At 50.6% G+C, this 16,051-nt stretch overlaps 2 protein-coding genes and 1 non-coding gene across 7 annotated transcripts in view; 1 reads left to right on the forward strand and 2 right to left on the reverse strand.

Annotated features, from left to right (window-relative positions):
• PCBD1 (pterin-4 alpha-carbinolamine dehydratase 1) overlaps window positions 1-16,051 on the forward strand; it is a 1,172,580-nt gene that overhangs the window by 702,025 nt on the left and 454,504 nt on the right. The gene's annotated exons all lie outside the window — the stretch shown is intronic.
• Window positions 1-16,051, reverse strand: part of SLC29A3 (solute carrier family 29 member 3) — a 50,275-nt gene that overhangs the window by 28,465 nt on the left and 5,759 nt on the right. The gene's annotated exons all lie outside the window — the stretch shown is intronic.
• LOC126963499 (small nucleolar RNA U13) lies at window positions 9,364-9,467 on the reverse strand. The gene has a single exon (XR_007729128.1). It is a non-coding gene; the product is annotated as a small nucleolar RNA U13 (small nucleolar RNA).

A 16,051-nucleotide genomic window follows, 5' to 3' on the forward strand; every position in this document is an offset into this window, starting at 1 on the left:
GTAAATGCAATAAAACTGAAAAACAAATAATTGGCTAACCTAGAGCCTGGACAGAGGGAACAGGGTACGGCTGACCCTGAGTCAGGAAAGAGCTTGATGTGTTCAAGCCTCCACAGGGGTGAGCTGGAGTATGGATGGGGATGGGGAAAGGGGGGATGAGGCTGGGGCCCAGGCAGGCCCGGGTGTGCAGGCTGTGGTGCAGGTGCGTCGCAGGACCACAGTGCACACTCAGTTGATGGCGGTTCTTCCTCCCGTCCCTCTCTCCTCTCCACAAATACTCACAGATGGATTCATCCTTCTGCAAATATTTACTGAGCTCACTAAATGTTGTAGACATAGGAGATTCAGCTCAAGTTCCTGCCTTTATGGAACTGCCCATCTAGTCAAAGAGACGGCCAGCAAATGCATAAACAAATAGATAATAGGCCAGGCAGTGGTCAGTGATATGAAGACAAATTCAGCAGGGTAGGTACCTCTGTAATAGATCACAGAACTGGGAAAGAGCCATAAGGGAGTGTTCCCAGTCCAGAGGTTGGCAACAGGCTATCCCCGGGCCAAGTCTGCCCTCTTCCTTTGTGTGAACACTGGAGCGCGGTCGGCCTTCGGTCAGCCCATTTGTTTATGTGTTGTCAAGGGCAGCTTTCACTCTGCAAGGGCAGAGCTGAGATCGCAAACAGAGACTGTGGGGCCCACAAAGCCTAAAATACGAACCATCTGGCCCTTTGCAGGAAAAGTTTCTGGATCCCAATCTACGGTCTAATATCTTCATTTCTCAAAGGAGGACATGGTCTCAGGTCACCCAGCAAGTTTGAAACACAGTCAGAAACAGAAGCCAGCTCTCCTGAATCCAGAGTCTTTCTGCCAGGCAGAGTGAGCAAGGAAGACGGAAACCTCATTTCTATCTACCCTTATATCCTGCCTCGGCCAAGCCTTCATGAGGCCTCCTAGTAAGGGGCAAGCTGACTGCTTTGATTCTTTTCCCTTTTATTTCCCCCATGTACTCTCAGGCTGGAACCTGAATAGGCAGAGTAAGGGCTCAGAAACCGAGGGGTCAGAGAAACTGGGAACCTCACGGATCCATGCACGAGTGACCTCCAGCTCCCTGAGGATGAGCTGATTGGAGGCTCGGCCACTGCTGATGCTCGGGCCAGCCAGTCTTTCCTCTTCTGCAGCCTGACTTCTGCCATGTGATAGGGAAAAGAGGAAGAAGGCCTTTCAAGAAAACTCCCCATCTACCCACGCAGCCCTTGCCTGACCGGGGAGGCTTGTGCATCCCCCAGAGGGTCCCGTGCATCACTGTCACGAGGCTGATGACCAGGCACAAGGGCCTGCCCTGTGACCTGGTGGTAATGAGGAGGTGGTCTGGGGGTGCTCCAGCCTCTCTCTGTAGTAGAAAACATGAGGGACCATCAGGAAGAGAGAGTCCTTAGCCAACCCCTGGCAGGCACTTCCTCAACAACAGACCGCTCCCGCCTTGGGGAGGCCGTTTCTCTTTGGAGGTGCGTGTGGGCAGAAACCACAGGCTGCTCTAGGCCTCAGGTGCCTGCATGCAGACAGGCACAGACGCGCACAGAAGCACAGGCAGTGAGGACCTGCAAGAGGCCAGCAAGGAGGCCCCAGGCACCCAGTGCCGCAGACCCCTCCCAGGCTCCCTGCCTGTGTCGAAAGCGCTGGGCTCCTCAGTGCAGACTCTAATTTAGGTTCCGCTATCTGGACACTTGTGATGATCAATCATGTTAAAGAGACACTTGAACACTTAAGGTCCAGGCCATCTTCTAATTTGTCCAGGAAATCGCCTCTGGATTTTAAGGATATCTGTAGGAAGAAATTGAAGGCAGAGAGGGAGCAGTCGATAGCCCGGAGGGCAAGGGAGCATAGCGCAGGTGGGGAAAAAGGGGTCGTGAGCACTTAGGGAGAAAATAAGAAAAGAACTAGAGAAGCTGAGGCCACCAAAGGCATGACTGACAGTGTTTCAAACTAGGCTTTTTTTTCCCCCTCTGTAGGACGCAGCAAGAGCTAAAAACAGAAGAAAAAGCCATCACAGGTGTATTATTTATTGGGAATGGCATGCTGGCTGGGCCCGCAGTTAGAATCAGAGGGTGGACAAGGGGATTTTAAAAAATGACTCACTTTGGTTCTAATTTTTAAAAATGGTTTAGAGCAGTCATCCACGCCAGCCAAAGCAACTGGCAGCCACTCACGCACACCCAGAGGCAGAAAGCCTGAAGCCCCCCGCATCCTGCCTGACCTCAGACTCCCCATCTCCTTTCCTAGGATGACAAAGCTCAGGCAAAATCCCACTTTAATACGCGGGAGGAGGGGTGTTGTACCCTTCTCCACTCTTGGGAATTCTGCTCTTAAAAAGTGGATTACTGGTACGGTGCAGTGGCTCACGCCTGTAATCCCAGCACTTTGAGAGGCCAAGGTGGGCGGATCACTTGAGGTCAGGAGTTCAAGACCAACCTGGCCAACATGGTGAAACCCTATCTCTACTAAAAATACAAAAATTACCCAGGCATGGTGGCAGGCTCCTGTAATCCCAGCTACTCAGGAGGCTGAGGCAGGAGAATTGCTTGAACCTGGGAGGCGGAGTGAACCCAGGAGCCGAGATCGCACCACTTCACTCCAGCCTGGGCGATACAGCAAGACTCTGTCTCAAAAAAGAAAAAAAAAAAGGAAAAGAAAAAGAAAAAAAGAATAAAAGAGGATTGCCAAAGGGAGTCTAAACATTGTTTCCATTTGGAGAGAGATCTGAGTAGCACTAAAATGGGTCTGCAGGAACACCATCTGGCACAAAGAGAGACTCCTGAATACCTGTTCCCCTGGCCAGCTGGCATCAGGATCACCTGGCAACAATGCCCAGGCCTCACCCAAGGAGATAAAGTCATCACAGAAAGGTCCAGGAATCCAGGTATTTTCCAAATGTCCCAGGAAATCTGATACTGATTCAGGTACCCTGGGCTGCGGCCCCCATTCTGGTCTTATTAGCTATGTGACACTAACGAGTTACTGTCTCTACTTTCCTCCTCTGTACAATGAGGACATGCCACATCCTCATAGATGGCTACAAAGTTAGGGGGAAACAGGCAGAGCAGGTTGTTCAAAGTTTAATGAGTTGTTGCACAGCTCATTAAAGAATATGAAATCCATTTGATGGGTCACGACCAGAATTTTATTTTATTCTATTTAATCCTTTGTTGCCTTCTTTCTTACTAAAGGTGAGTGAGCTGTCTGCATCTTTTTCGGGGAGCCTTCTCTGTGCACCCGAGCCCTCTGGCCTGCTCATGGACCTCGCTCAGGTAAGTTCCCTCTTCTTCATCACGCGTTTTTCCTTCTCTGCTGGATCATTTGCTTCTGCACACAAACTCCCTGCCATGTCTCTCGTATTAAAAATAAAAGAACAGAACATTCTTCCCCTTCTGAATTACAGTTCCCTGCAGCTTGTGCCTCATTGTCCTGCTCCCATTTAAAGTAAAATTCCTTGAGTTTGCTGTCTCCTCTGCCTCTCCCCCCATCCTCCACAATGCTGCTCCCCAAGGTCACCAGGAACCTGCACAAGGTCAAATGCTCCATCCTCATTCTGCAAGGCTTACAACCAGCACTGCCACTGTTGATCACTTGCTCCTCCTTGAAACTGCAGTCAGAGTGCAGTTTCCTTTTTTAAGTACAGATGCAGCTTCATGAAACTGTTGTCTGCATTATAGATACAAAGGTCTTGCCAGGTGAGATAGCCATCATGCTCAAAAAAATTTTGAAAACGCTGATATAAAGCACTGGGGTTAAGATAATAAATACATGGGTTGACAGGGCCCCAGTCTGAGTCCCAGTTGTCACATACTTTGTACCTGGGGGCAAATGACTTAAACTTTTTCAACCTTGGTTTCCTTCTCTGTATAAAGGGCATAATAAACCTATGTCTTCGGACTCTTAAAAAAAACAAAAAACAAAAAACAAAAAAAAATGGGAAAAAAAAAAACGTCTAGCACACAGTAGATTGCTTAATAAATATTGCTGAGTTAATGAATGAATTTGTACCCTTAGCAGTGCCTGGCACATGGTAAGAGTTTAGTAAAGGTAGTGAATGTTGGGATTTAGCAAAGTCCTCACACAGCGGCCACCACCTTATAAGGCACGCCATAACTGTCAGGACTTTCCGCCCTACCTGTGTCTGCAGCGTTATGTAAATGCTGCCAGGTGGGTCTGTGGGCAGAAGGCCCAGGGGCCACAGAGCCTGTCCCCAACCCACACAGTAGGTAAGGGCACTGCTAGACTAGAGTCCCTCTGTTGCCAAATCTGGGTTCCTCCCAGCTACCTTGTGGTCCTTTGAGACAGGACTAATCCACCTTTCACCCAGCTATGGAGCCTTTACCAAACAGTTGTCCTATGACTCTTAAACCTCTGGGAACAGGGAGCCTCCACTCCCTGATACAGCACAGAGAGGTTACCCAGCTGGGTCAGGGCCTCAGGACTGCCTCTCTTCTGCTCTCCAGTTTCACTTGCTCTTGCTTTGTGCCACCCCAGGTGTAGGATGCCCACATTGAGCCCAGTTGGCCCTATCACTCCTTTTCCAGGAGCCTCGGAAATTGGAAGGAAGAGGAGGGTGGCTGTGGAGCCCCCATCTCCTAACTACAGCCCTTGGCCCCCTGGCCCAGCAAAGGGGAGCATTACCAAGAGAAAGGGCAAAGGCTCCTCCAGGGGCCGCCACTGGTTGGCGTGGAACTGTGGGCTCGCGGGTGCAGCTCAAGCCCAGAGCATTTCCGTTAGACAAGCACCGAACCCTCCAACCACCTACATTTGTAGGGAGTCCCATGAGGAACCCCATACTCTAAGGTAGACTAGGCCACCTCCTTGCACTTCCCGCAGGATGGTGGCCCTAATTCTCCAAGGGGGAAACTGTCCCCTTCACTGCTAGGTTTGACAACTTGACTTGCATGGCAGGAAGTTCTCCCAGAAGGCTCACCTAAGTCTCTCATGATGTAGCCTTTGCCTGTTTAATGGGTTAATGGGTACTCTAGTGGAGGCAGAGGACAGCTGCTTCTTCCCCCTATGTGGTAACGTTTTACTTGAATCATAGTCCTTTTTGTTTTGAGACTGGGGTTTCACTATGTTGCCAAGTCTGGTCACGAACTCCTAGGCTCAAGCTCACTGTTCTGTTCTCCCATCTCAGCCTCCTGAGTAGCTGGGACTATAGGTACACACCACCATGCCTGGCCTGGATCATGGTTATCTGGCTACACATTAGCCTTATCTGGAGAACTTAAAATGCTTGTGCCCAGGCCCCTCAGAAGGAATTAGAATTGGGTGAGTGGAACACGTGGGATGTGGGGTATTTTCTTTTCTGTTCTTTTCTCTTTTGAGACAGATTCTTGCTCTGTTGCCCAGGCTGGAGTGCATTGGCACGATCTCGGTTCACTGCAGCCTCTGCCTTCCAGGTTCCAGTGATTCTCCTGCCTCAGCCTCCTGGGTAGCTGGGATTACAGGCGCATGCCGGTGGGGTATTTTCTAAAAGCTTCCCAGGTGATCCCGATGTGCAGCCAGGGCTGAGAGTGCCAAGGTAGACAGATAGCTTGGAGAACACGCTGGTTATAAGCATGGGCTCTGCAGTTCTATCACTTGCTAGCAAGTGACCTTGGGTCAGTGGCCTAAAGTCTGTGAGCCTTGATTTCATTTGGCAACTGGGATGACAGTACCTAACTCACCAGGATGTCATGTGGAAGGAAGATGGCAGGTCATGTGGGAGGTGGGTACAGGCTGCATGGCAGGGACTTGGTAACCTCTGATAACCTGTCCTCCAGCTTCCTCTTCTCCACATAAGCTTATCCTGCTTCCTTTGAACACTTCCTCCTTGGACTGGGAGGTCCGCACTTCAAGGGCAGATCAGCCTTGCTGCTTTGCAGGGCTGAGAGACTGGACCAGAACTAAGGGACTGGAAATTAGGGGAGGGGATGCCCTACGTCCCCCACTTGCTGAACCAGGACAACCTGGCTACCTTCCCTATGGCAGGAACCCCACTTCATGTCTATGCCAACACACCTGAAAGATCAGAACTCCTTTACTGGTAGCCGCTGTGACACCCAGAGCTTCTTCTGCTCCCTTGCAGAGCCATGGCATCACTCTCATGGATTGGGTTGTGGAGCTTTCCTTCTCAGCCTTATGATAACTAATGTGACAAATATTTATGTGCTATTATGTGTTGGGTGCCATGCCAGGTGTGCCAGGGGCACAGGATGTAAAGTAAGAGAGTTTTATTCACTGGCGGGGGAGGCCTCCTCATCTGTCATGGTGGATGATAACAGTTCCTGACCTACAGGGGTGCTGTGGGGCTGCATGAGATAATGCAGGCAAAGTGCTGAGAGCCGCGGCTCCCACCCAGCCAGCGCTCGGTCTCCGTGAGCTATAGGGCAGGATGTGATGGGGAAGTATGATGCTTCTCTGAAGACCCAGACGTGGAGCCCCTAACTCAGAGAGGTGGCTTCAGGGGACGTGCCCGGAGACGAGATGATTCTGTCTCCTGCCTCACCCCCGGGACTGAGTGGTGGGGTGCCTCCTGGTCAGATGGGGGGATGGACAGGGGCATCAGTAGAGTGCCTGGCCCAGGTCCCAGCCCTGCTGACACCAAGTCGGGCTGTAGGTCCCACCCATGACCTGGCTGTGTCCTGCAGTCCCTCAGAGAGGAGTCCCTGGGCAGACCGAGGTACACAGGAAGGAAGGTGTGGAGAGCGACTGTGGGGGCCTTGCAACAAGGAATGGCCAAGAGAAGGTGCAGACACTCTTCTCTCCGGGGCAGTAAGTGGGGCTTGTTCAGCTCACTGTTCTGTTCTAGGCCAAGGGCAGCCAATACAGGCCTGCAGGAGAGCCTGGGGAAGGGTGAGGAGGCCCCACAGGGCAGGGGATGGCTTACAACCCCAGAGCTGGGAAGGACCTCCAGCTAAACAGGTCAGGTGGGGAAAGGAGAAGGGATGCTGGGTCCAGGACCCAGGGGTAGAACACAGGCACCTGTGGTTTCAGGCTGGAAAAGGAGGCCAGATCAAGGGCAGGCTCTCCAAAGGAAGGAAGATGGTGTTTGGTGGAGTCAAAGTGTGGGGGGTAGGGGGTGGGGCATCTCCAGGATATACCCTATATACCACTCTCTGAGTATGAATGAGTCTGTAATCATCTATCCACCTCAATGCCCCATAAAATTCTCTATAGCTCTTTCTAGCTGTGTGATCTCAGGCAGGTTACCTAGCCTCTCTGAGCCTCTGGTTTTTGTCTTAAGAAAAGGGTTACGAAGACTTGCATTGCAGGGCTAATGAGAAACAGCACATGCAATACCCCTGCCAGCATGGTGGGCCCAGAGTCGGGCTCAGGCAATGCCAGCTGTTGCAGGCCCCTGTGCCATCTTTTCTTATCAATTCTTCCTCATTTATGCTCTAATTTTGTTTGTCCCTGGGCCAGCAGGCCTGTGATAGATTGGAGGTTCTTATTCCAGAGAATAGAGACAGGAGGGCAGAGTGAGCAGGATACTAAGGCATCCCCACATTTGTCCAGGCAGAAGGAAATGAGCCCGCTGACCTTGAAAGTGACATAATTTGGGGGAGGGGGTGTCTGGGTAAACCCTCCTCCTGGGTCTTGCTCCCCATCAAATGGTATTCATCCCCAGAAAATGTTCAAAGGAAAGTACAGGAAAGAATAAACATCTAGACCCACAGCTATTGAGTTGCAGGTGGTGGCTAGAGACAGGACCATTTGACTCTCCTCCTCCTTCCCCCAAAGTGGCCCTCAGGTGACAGGGCAGACAGGCAGCCTCTCGCAGGGAAATCAGGAAGAGAGGAGGAAAGAGCTGGGGAGGTGGGTGGCTGGGATGAGGAATGAGGCAAAGAAAAATGGCCCGCAAAATGCAGAAACGCCCCAGCATGCTCGCTTCCCAAACCCGGCCCATGAATCGAGGGGTGACAGGTCTCTCATCTCCGATGCCAAGAGCCAGGAGCTCCGGGCAGCCGCAGGTACTACATCTGCACCTGCCAGCAGTTGGAGAGAGGCCATAAAGCATCGTAGCAGGGCTCAGAATGCCAAGTGCCTGCAGCTGGGAAGGGATCGCCTTGCGGTGAAAGCAGTACACAGGGCGAGGGCTGCTCCCAGAGCCAAGCCTGGGCACCCCTCCCTCCAGAGGCTGCTTGATCCTGGGGGCCTGGTGGTGGACAGAGGAGGGGCAGGGCAGGTGCACACGCAATCTAGCTCTGTGCCGGCCGAGACAGGCAGGGACCTTCTGGAGGAAGCCCAGTAGGCCAGGTGATTTACTGCGGCTGGCAGAAAGCTGGGACATCGGAGTCACTGGTAAATAAAAGTGGATTGTAAAGCACCCGGGCTAAGCCTGCGCCTGCGGAAATGCACCAGGGCTCCAGACAGCTTAGAAGCATGGGCCCCATCCCCCAAATGATCATCACAATCATAGTTTATACGGCACTTCGGATAGGCGTGCCAGGCCTGTCCTAACTGCTTTTTAACACATATTAATATACTTAATCCTCACAACAGCCCTAAGAAGTTGGTGGTAGTATTATAATATCTTCCTTTAACATACCAGAAAGATGACAGGGTGTGGTGGCTCATGCCTATAATCCCAGCACTTTGGGAGGCCGAGGCGGGTGGATCTCTTGAACCCAGGAGTTTGAGACCAGCCTGGGCAACATAGTGAGACTCTGTCTCTACAATAAATACAAAAAATTGGCCAGGCATGGTGGCGTGCGCCTGTAGTCTCAGTTACTCAGGAGGCTGAGGCAAGAGCATCACTTGAGCCCAGGGAGGTCGAGGCTGCAGTGAGGCTTGACTGTGCCACTGCACTCCAGCCTGGGTGACAGTGTAAGACTCTGTCTCAAAAAAAAAAAAAGTACTAATACAGTCCAGAAACATGAGGCAGCACGGAGAGGTCACACAGCCAAGCCCTGTCCAGTGCACCACAAACCCTACTGTGCCCTTCAGTCACCCGAAGGGCTTGGCAGCTCACAGGCCCTGTCTCAATCGGCCTCGGGTGGGCGGGAGACCGCATCACTAACAAGCTCCCAGATGAGGCCGCTGGTCTGAGGACCACACCTTGAGTCGAGAGGCTGTAAACTACTCTGCTGCCTTCCTGTGGCACTTCCTCAGCCTTAGAAATGGTTTATATCCCATTGCTCTGGCCCCGGGAGGCATCTATGAGTTCCTCAGTTAACAGAAAAGGCCCTCACAGGTGTCAGATGTGTCAGATCATGGGGGAAGTTGAGGGGTGGAGTAGGGGAGTGTGGAAGTATGAAGTTGTAAGCATATCAATGTCTACACCCCAGCTCAGGCTAATCTAATCAGAATCCCTGGGGCATGGCCCACACTGGTATTTTTATTTCTTTTCATTGGACAGGTAATGTGCCAATGACACAACAAGGTTTGAGGGAGGCCCATCTCACACATGTGCGTGGAAACCCAGTCATCACGTTCATGAACTACAAAAGGACCATGAACTGGTGTTTTTTTAAGAAGCTCCCTGGGTGATCCACATGTGTAGCCGCAGTGAGTCCTTGAGATGGACAACAGGGATGCCTCCTCGTTATGGCAGATTCATGCCTATAAAACTGAGGACAGCTCCTTGGGGCGAGGCCAAGGATTTCCTTCTGGGAAGCAGTGATGAGCCACCTCCTGGGCCACTGGAAGGTGCGGCTGGGGTCTGCTAGCATACCTCCTTCTTGTTTCTGAGGCACCCCTAGAGAAGAAGGGCACAGCTGGGCAGCCGGCTACATCCCATCTTGGCATTTGTCGGAGAAGTCCTTGCCTCCCCATGCTCTCACGTGACAGCAGACACCAGCCTGGGTTAGCTGTGGAAATGGAGGCTCCTGACCAAGACTCTCCTTGACCAAACTTTTGTCAGGTTCCTCTGAGCCCCATCCTCGACCTTGGCCCCAACCCCAGTCCTGACTTCTGCCTGCCCAACCCAGTCTTAGCCAAGAACCTTGCCAAGTCAGATTAGCCAGCATGCCCCTGAGGAGAGAAGCCATTTCTCTTACTGTCTCCTGTCTCTGAAGAGGACAAAGTAAAAGTTGAAAAACAACAGGAATGAAGTCAGTGGCAAGACCAGCCGGTGCCACTGATGACCAGGCCTGAGATTAAAAGATTAACCCCCCCACTCTAACCACATGTGCTCTCAATCTATCACGACCCTTTCACGTGGAACCCCTTGTAAGTCCTTAAAAGGGCCAGGAACACTGTCTTCGGAGAGCTCGGCTCTGGAGACGTGAGTCTGCCGACGCTCCCGGCCGAATAAATAAACCTCTTCCTTCTTTAATCCGGTGTCTGAGGAGTTTTGTCTGCAGCTCGTCCTGCTACATTTCTTGGTTCACCTGACTGGGAGGCGAGGTGATTAACAGACGGTCGGTCGAAGCTGCTGCTTAGGCCTGCCCTGTGGAACAACCCTGCGGGGGACTCTGGCCAGCTTGAGCGACGCGGATCCTGAGAGCGCTCCTGGGTAGGCAATTGCCCGGCTGGAACGCCTCGTCAGAGCAGTGCACAGCAGGCCCCCACAGAGGATCAGCGCAGTGGCTGAACACGGGGAAGGAACTGGCACTTTAAGTCTGGACATCTGAAACTTGGTAAGACTGGTCTTTGGAACTTGCCCACTCCATTTGAGCGGAAGCGTGGCCTGATCACCCACGGCGTGCCTGTACCGGCACTTTGGTTTTTGAGTTGACTTGAATTGCTTGATATTTTGGTTTTGACCTGGCTTGGATTTCTGGATACTCTGATTTTGGTTTTGATTCTGGTTTGGTGTAAACTGAAAAAGTTGTGGGTGCCCTTTTTACCTGTTCTTTGTTCTGTGGTGTGCGTGTGGTGTGAGCGTGGTGTTTTGTCTCGAGGAAACATGGATCAGACACAAAGTATGCCCAGTCCGCTAGGAACTATGTTGAAAAATTTCAAGGAAGGATTTAGTGGAGACTATGGGGTTACTATGACACCAGGAAAACTTAGAACTTTGTGTAAAATAGATTGGCCAACATTAGAAGTGGGTTGGCCATCAGAAGGAAGCCTGGACAGGTCCCTTGTTTCTAAGGTATGGCACAAGGTAACTGGTGAGTCAGGATACTCAGACCAGTTCCCATACATAGACACTTGGTTACAGCTGATGCTAGATCCCCCACAGTGGCTAAGAGGGCAGGCAGCAGCAGTGCTAGTAGCAAAGAGACAGATAGCCAAGGAAGGATCCTACTCCACCCGCTGTGGAAAATCAACTCCTAAAGTTCTGTTCGACCCAACATCAGAAGATCCATTGCAGGAGATGGCACCAGTGATCCCAGCGGTGCCCTCCCCTTACCAGGGAGAGAGGCTCCCCACTCTTGAGCCCACAGAGCTTGCGCCTCCGCAAGACAAACATATCCCTAGGCCACCTAGAGTAGACTAGAGAGGAGGTGAAGCCTCGGGAGAAACCCCTCCCTTGGCAGCTCGTTTACGACCCAAAACTGGGATACAAATGCCCCTGAGAGAGCAGCGGTATACTGGGATAGATGAGGAAGGGCACATGGTGGAGAGGCATGTTTTTGTGTACCAGCCCTTCACCTCTGCCGACCTTCTCAACTGGAAAAACAAATCCCATCCTATACTGAAAAGCCACAAGCTCTAATTGATTTGCTCCAAACTATTATCCAGACCCACAACCCCACCTGGGCTGACTGCCACCAGTTGCTCATGTTCTTCTTTAACACAGATGAAAGGTGGAGAGTGCTTCAAGCAGCAACTAAGTGGCTAGAGGAACATGCACCGGCTGATTACCAAACCCCCAAGAGTATGTGAGGACCCAGTTCCCAGGAACAGACCCCCAGTGGGACCCAAATGAAAGAGAGGGTATGCAAAGGCCGAATCGATACAGGGAAGCTGTCTTGGAAGGATTAAAGAGGGGAGCCCTGAAAGCCACAAACGTTAACAAGGTCTCTGAGGTCATTCAGGGAAAAAAAGTCCAGCACAATTCTTTTTTTTTTTTTGAGACGGAGTCTCGCTCTGTTGCCCAGGTTGGAGTGCAGTGGCTCATCTCAGCTCACTGCAAGCTCCGCCTCCCGGGTTCACACATTCTCCTGCCTCAGCCTCCCAAGTAGCTGGGACTACAGGCACCTGCCACCACGCTCGGCTAATTTTTTTTGTATTTTTAGTAGAGACGGGGTTTCACCGTGTTAGCCAGGATGGTGTCGATCTCCTGACCTCGTGATCCGCCCGTCTCAGCCTCCCAAAGTGCTGGGATTACAGGCGTGAGCCACCACGCCCGGCCAGTCCAGCACAATTCTACGCGAGATTGTGTGAGGCCTATCGTATGTACACATCCTTTGATCCCAATAGCCCTGAAAATCAGTGCATGATTAACATGGCTTTAGTTAGTAAAAGCACAGAAGACATTATAAGAAAACTGCAGAAACAGTCTGGGTTTGCAGGGATGAATACATCACAGTTATTAGAAATAGCTAACCAGGTGTTTGTAAACAGGGATGCAGTAAGCCGTAAGGAAAACCGCAAAGAGAATGAAAGTCAGGCCTGGTGAAATGCTGACCTATTAGCAATCAGAAGGGTCCCTCCAAAGAGGCAAGGGAAGGGGGGGTGCCCTGGAAAGGAAACTGAGCCTGGCTGTCAGAGTTTGCAGCGTAACCAGGGAGGGACAGCATTAGGAGATATACCTAATGTAAATGACAAGTTAATGGGTGCAGCACACCAACATGGCACATGTATACATATGTAACAAACCTTCACATTGTGCACATGTACCCAAGAACTTAAAAAAAAAAAAAAAAAGGACATTGGGAGAACAAATGCCCTCAGCTAAAAGGAAAACAAGGTGACTCAGACCAGGAGGTCCCAGACAAGGAGGAAGGGGCCCTGCTCAACCTGGCAGAATGGTTATTGGACTGAGGAAGGTCATTTGCAATCTACTGGAGCCTAAGAGCAGAAGGCAGGTGAGAGAATTCTTAGGAGCTGTGGGGTTTTGCAGACTGTGGATCCCAAACTTTGCAGCATTAGCCAAGCCTTTGTATGAGGTCACAAAGCGGGGGACCAGGAACCTTTTGAATGGGGATCCCAACAACAACAAGCCTTTCATGAGTTAAAGGAAAAACTTCTGTCAGCCCCAGCCCTGGGGCTACCCGATCTGACAAAGCCTTTTACATTGTATGTGTCAGAGAGAAAAGATGGCACTTGGAGTTTTAACCCAAACTGTGGTGCCCTGGCCGAGGCCGGTGGCCTACCTCTCTAAACAACTAGACGGAGTTTCTAAAGGATGGCCCCCATGTTTGAGGGCCTTGGCAGCAACTGCCCTGCTAGTATAAGAAGCAGATAAACTGACTCTTGGGCAAAACCTGAACATAAAGGCCCCCCATGCTGTGGTGACCTTAATGAATACTAAAGGACATCATTGGCTAATGAATGCTAGACTCACCAAATACCAAAGTTTGCTCTTGGATTTTACAGTGAAAATCCCTGTGTAACCATTGAAGTTTGTAACACCCTGAACCCTGCCACCTTGCTCCCGGTATCAGAGAACCCTGTCGAGCATGACTGTGTAGAAGTGTTAGACTCAGTTTAGCAGACCTGACATCCGGGACCAGCCTTGGGCATCAGTAGACTGGGAACTATACATGGATGGGAGCAGCTTCATCAACCCACAAGGAGAGAGATGTGTAGGGTATGTAGTGGTAACCCTGTACACTGCTGAAGCCAGATCGTAGCCCCAGGGCACTTCAGCCCAGAAAGCTGAACTCACTGCTTTAATTTGGGCCTTAGAACTCAGTGAAGGTAAGACTAAACATTTACACTGATTCTCGGTATGCCTTTATAACCCTTCAAGTGCATGGAGCATTATATAAAGAAAAGGGCCTATTGAACTCTGGGGGAAAGGACATAAAATATCAACAATAAATTCTACAATTATTAGAAGTAGTATGGAAAGCCCACAAGGTGGCAGTTATGCATTGCAGAGGACACCAGCGAGCTTCCACCTTGGTGGGTTTGGGGAATTCCCGCGTTGACTCAGAGGCTCGAAAAGCAGCATCTGCCCCCTTCCAGGCATCAGTCACAGCCCCCCTGCTCCCTCAAGTACCTGATCTTGTACCTACTTATTCTAAAGAAAAGGACTTTCTCCAGGCAGAAGGAGGACAAGTGATGAAGGAAGAATGGATTCGGTTACCACATGGGAGAGTAGCTGTGCCATAGCTGCTAGGAGCCGCAGTTGTACTGGCTGTGCATGAAACCACCCATTTAGGTCAGGAGTCACTTGAAAAGTTGTCAGGCCAGTATTTCTACATCTCGCATTTGTCAGCCCTTGCCAAAACGGTGACACAGCTGTGTGTTACCTGCCGACAGCATAATGCGAGGCAAGGTCCAGCTGTTCCGCCCAGTATACAAGTTTATGGGAACAGTCCCCTTTGAAGATCTCCAGGTGGACTTCACAGAGATGCCAAAGTGTGGAGGTAACAAGTATTTACTAGTTCTTGTGTGTACCTACTCTGGGTGGGTGAAGGCTTATCCAACACGAACTGAGAAAGCTCGTGAAGTAACCCATATGCTTCTTTGAGATCTTATTCCTAGATTTGGGCTGCCCTTATGGATCGACTCAGATAACAGGCCGGCGGTGTTTGTGGCTGACTTGGTACAGAAGACGGCAAAGGTATTGGGGATCACATGGAAACTGCATGCCGCCTACCAGCCTCAGAGTTCCAGAAAGGTGGAGCAGATGAATCGGACTATCAAAAATAGTTTAGGGAAAGTATGTCAGGAAATAGGATTAAAACGGATACAGGCTCTCCCTATGGTATTATTTAAAATTAGATGTACCCCTTCTAAAAGAACAGGATATTCCCATTATGAAATATATCATAGGCCCCCTCCCACATTGCGGGGACCTTCAGGCACTCCCTGAGAGTGAGGTGAAATTAAGTTACAGCTACAGGCTTTAGGAAAAATAACACAATCTCAGCCTGGGTAAATGAGAGATGCCCTGTTAGCTTATTCTCCCCAGTTCACCCTTTCTCCCCAGGTAATCGAGTGTGGATTAAGGACTGGAATGTAGCCTCTTTATGGCCATGGTGCAAAGGACCCCAGACTGTCATCCTGACCACTCCCACCACTGTGAAGGTAGAGGGAATCCCAGCCTGGATCCACCACAGCCGTGTAAAACCTGCAGCACCTGAAACCTGGGAGGCAAGACCAAGCCTGGACAACCCTTGAAGAGTGACTCTGAAGATGACAAGCCCTGCTCCAGTCATACCCAGAAGCTGACTGGTCCATGCACAGCCGAAGCATGAGGAAGCTCATTGTGGGATTCATTTTTCTTAAATTTTGGACTTGTACAGTAAGGACTTCAACTGACCTTCCTCAGACAGAGATAGGGCAAAAACTTGAAACAGTCTTGTTGTTTAAAAGGGACTTGTGAGTATAATGCCACCCAGTGCAAGATATGCAGCCCAGGAAGTGACCAGCCTGATGAGTGCTATAACCCATTAGAACTACTTGATCCCCGTTAGAAAACAGAGTATGTAACTCTAGGAATCAATGGAACTGGATTGGCAGGAAGACCTGGATAGTGAAGATGAGAGTGAGAACTCCCACTAGTGAGTGAGGTTCTCAAAGGGGGGAATGAGGAGAGAAGCCATTTCTCTTACTGTCTCCTGTCTCTGAAGAGGAGAAAGTAAAAGTTAAAAAAACAACAGGAATGAAGTCAGTGGCAAGACCAGCCAGTGTCACTGATGACCAGGCCTGAGGTTACTTTTAATCCCCCACTCTAACCACATGTGCTCTCAATCTATCATGACCCTTTCAAGTGGAACCCCTTAGAGTTTGTAAGCCCTTAAAAGGGCCAGGAACTCTGTCTTCGGAGAGTTTGGCTTTTGAGACGCAAGTCTGCCGATGCTTCTGGCCAAATAAAAAATCTCTTCCTTCTTTAATCCAGTGTCTGAGGAGTTTTGTCTGCAGCTTGTCCTGCTACACCCCCACCTTTGAGATCTGATCGAGTTCCTCATTCCCCACCTCTGATGTTCAGCTGTCTCTCCATATACTCAGGGCATTGGTCCAGGACTCC

The sequence above is a fragment of the Macaca thibetana genome, chromosome 9 (assembly GCF_024542745.1).
Source record: "Macaca thibetana thibetana isolate TM-01 chromosome 9, ASM2454274v1, whole genome shotgun sequence".
Taxonomy (NCBI): domain Eukaryota; kingdom Metazoa; phylum Chordata; class Mammalia; order Primates; family Cercopithecidae; genus Macaca; species Macaca thibetana.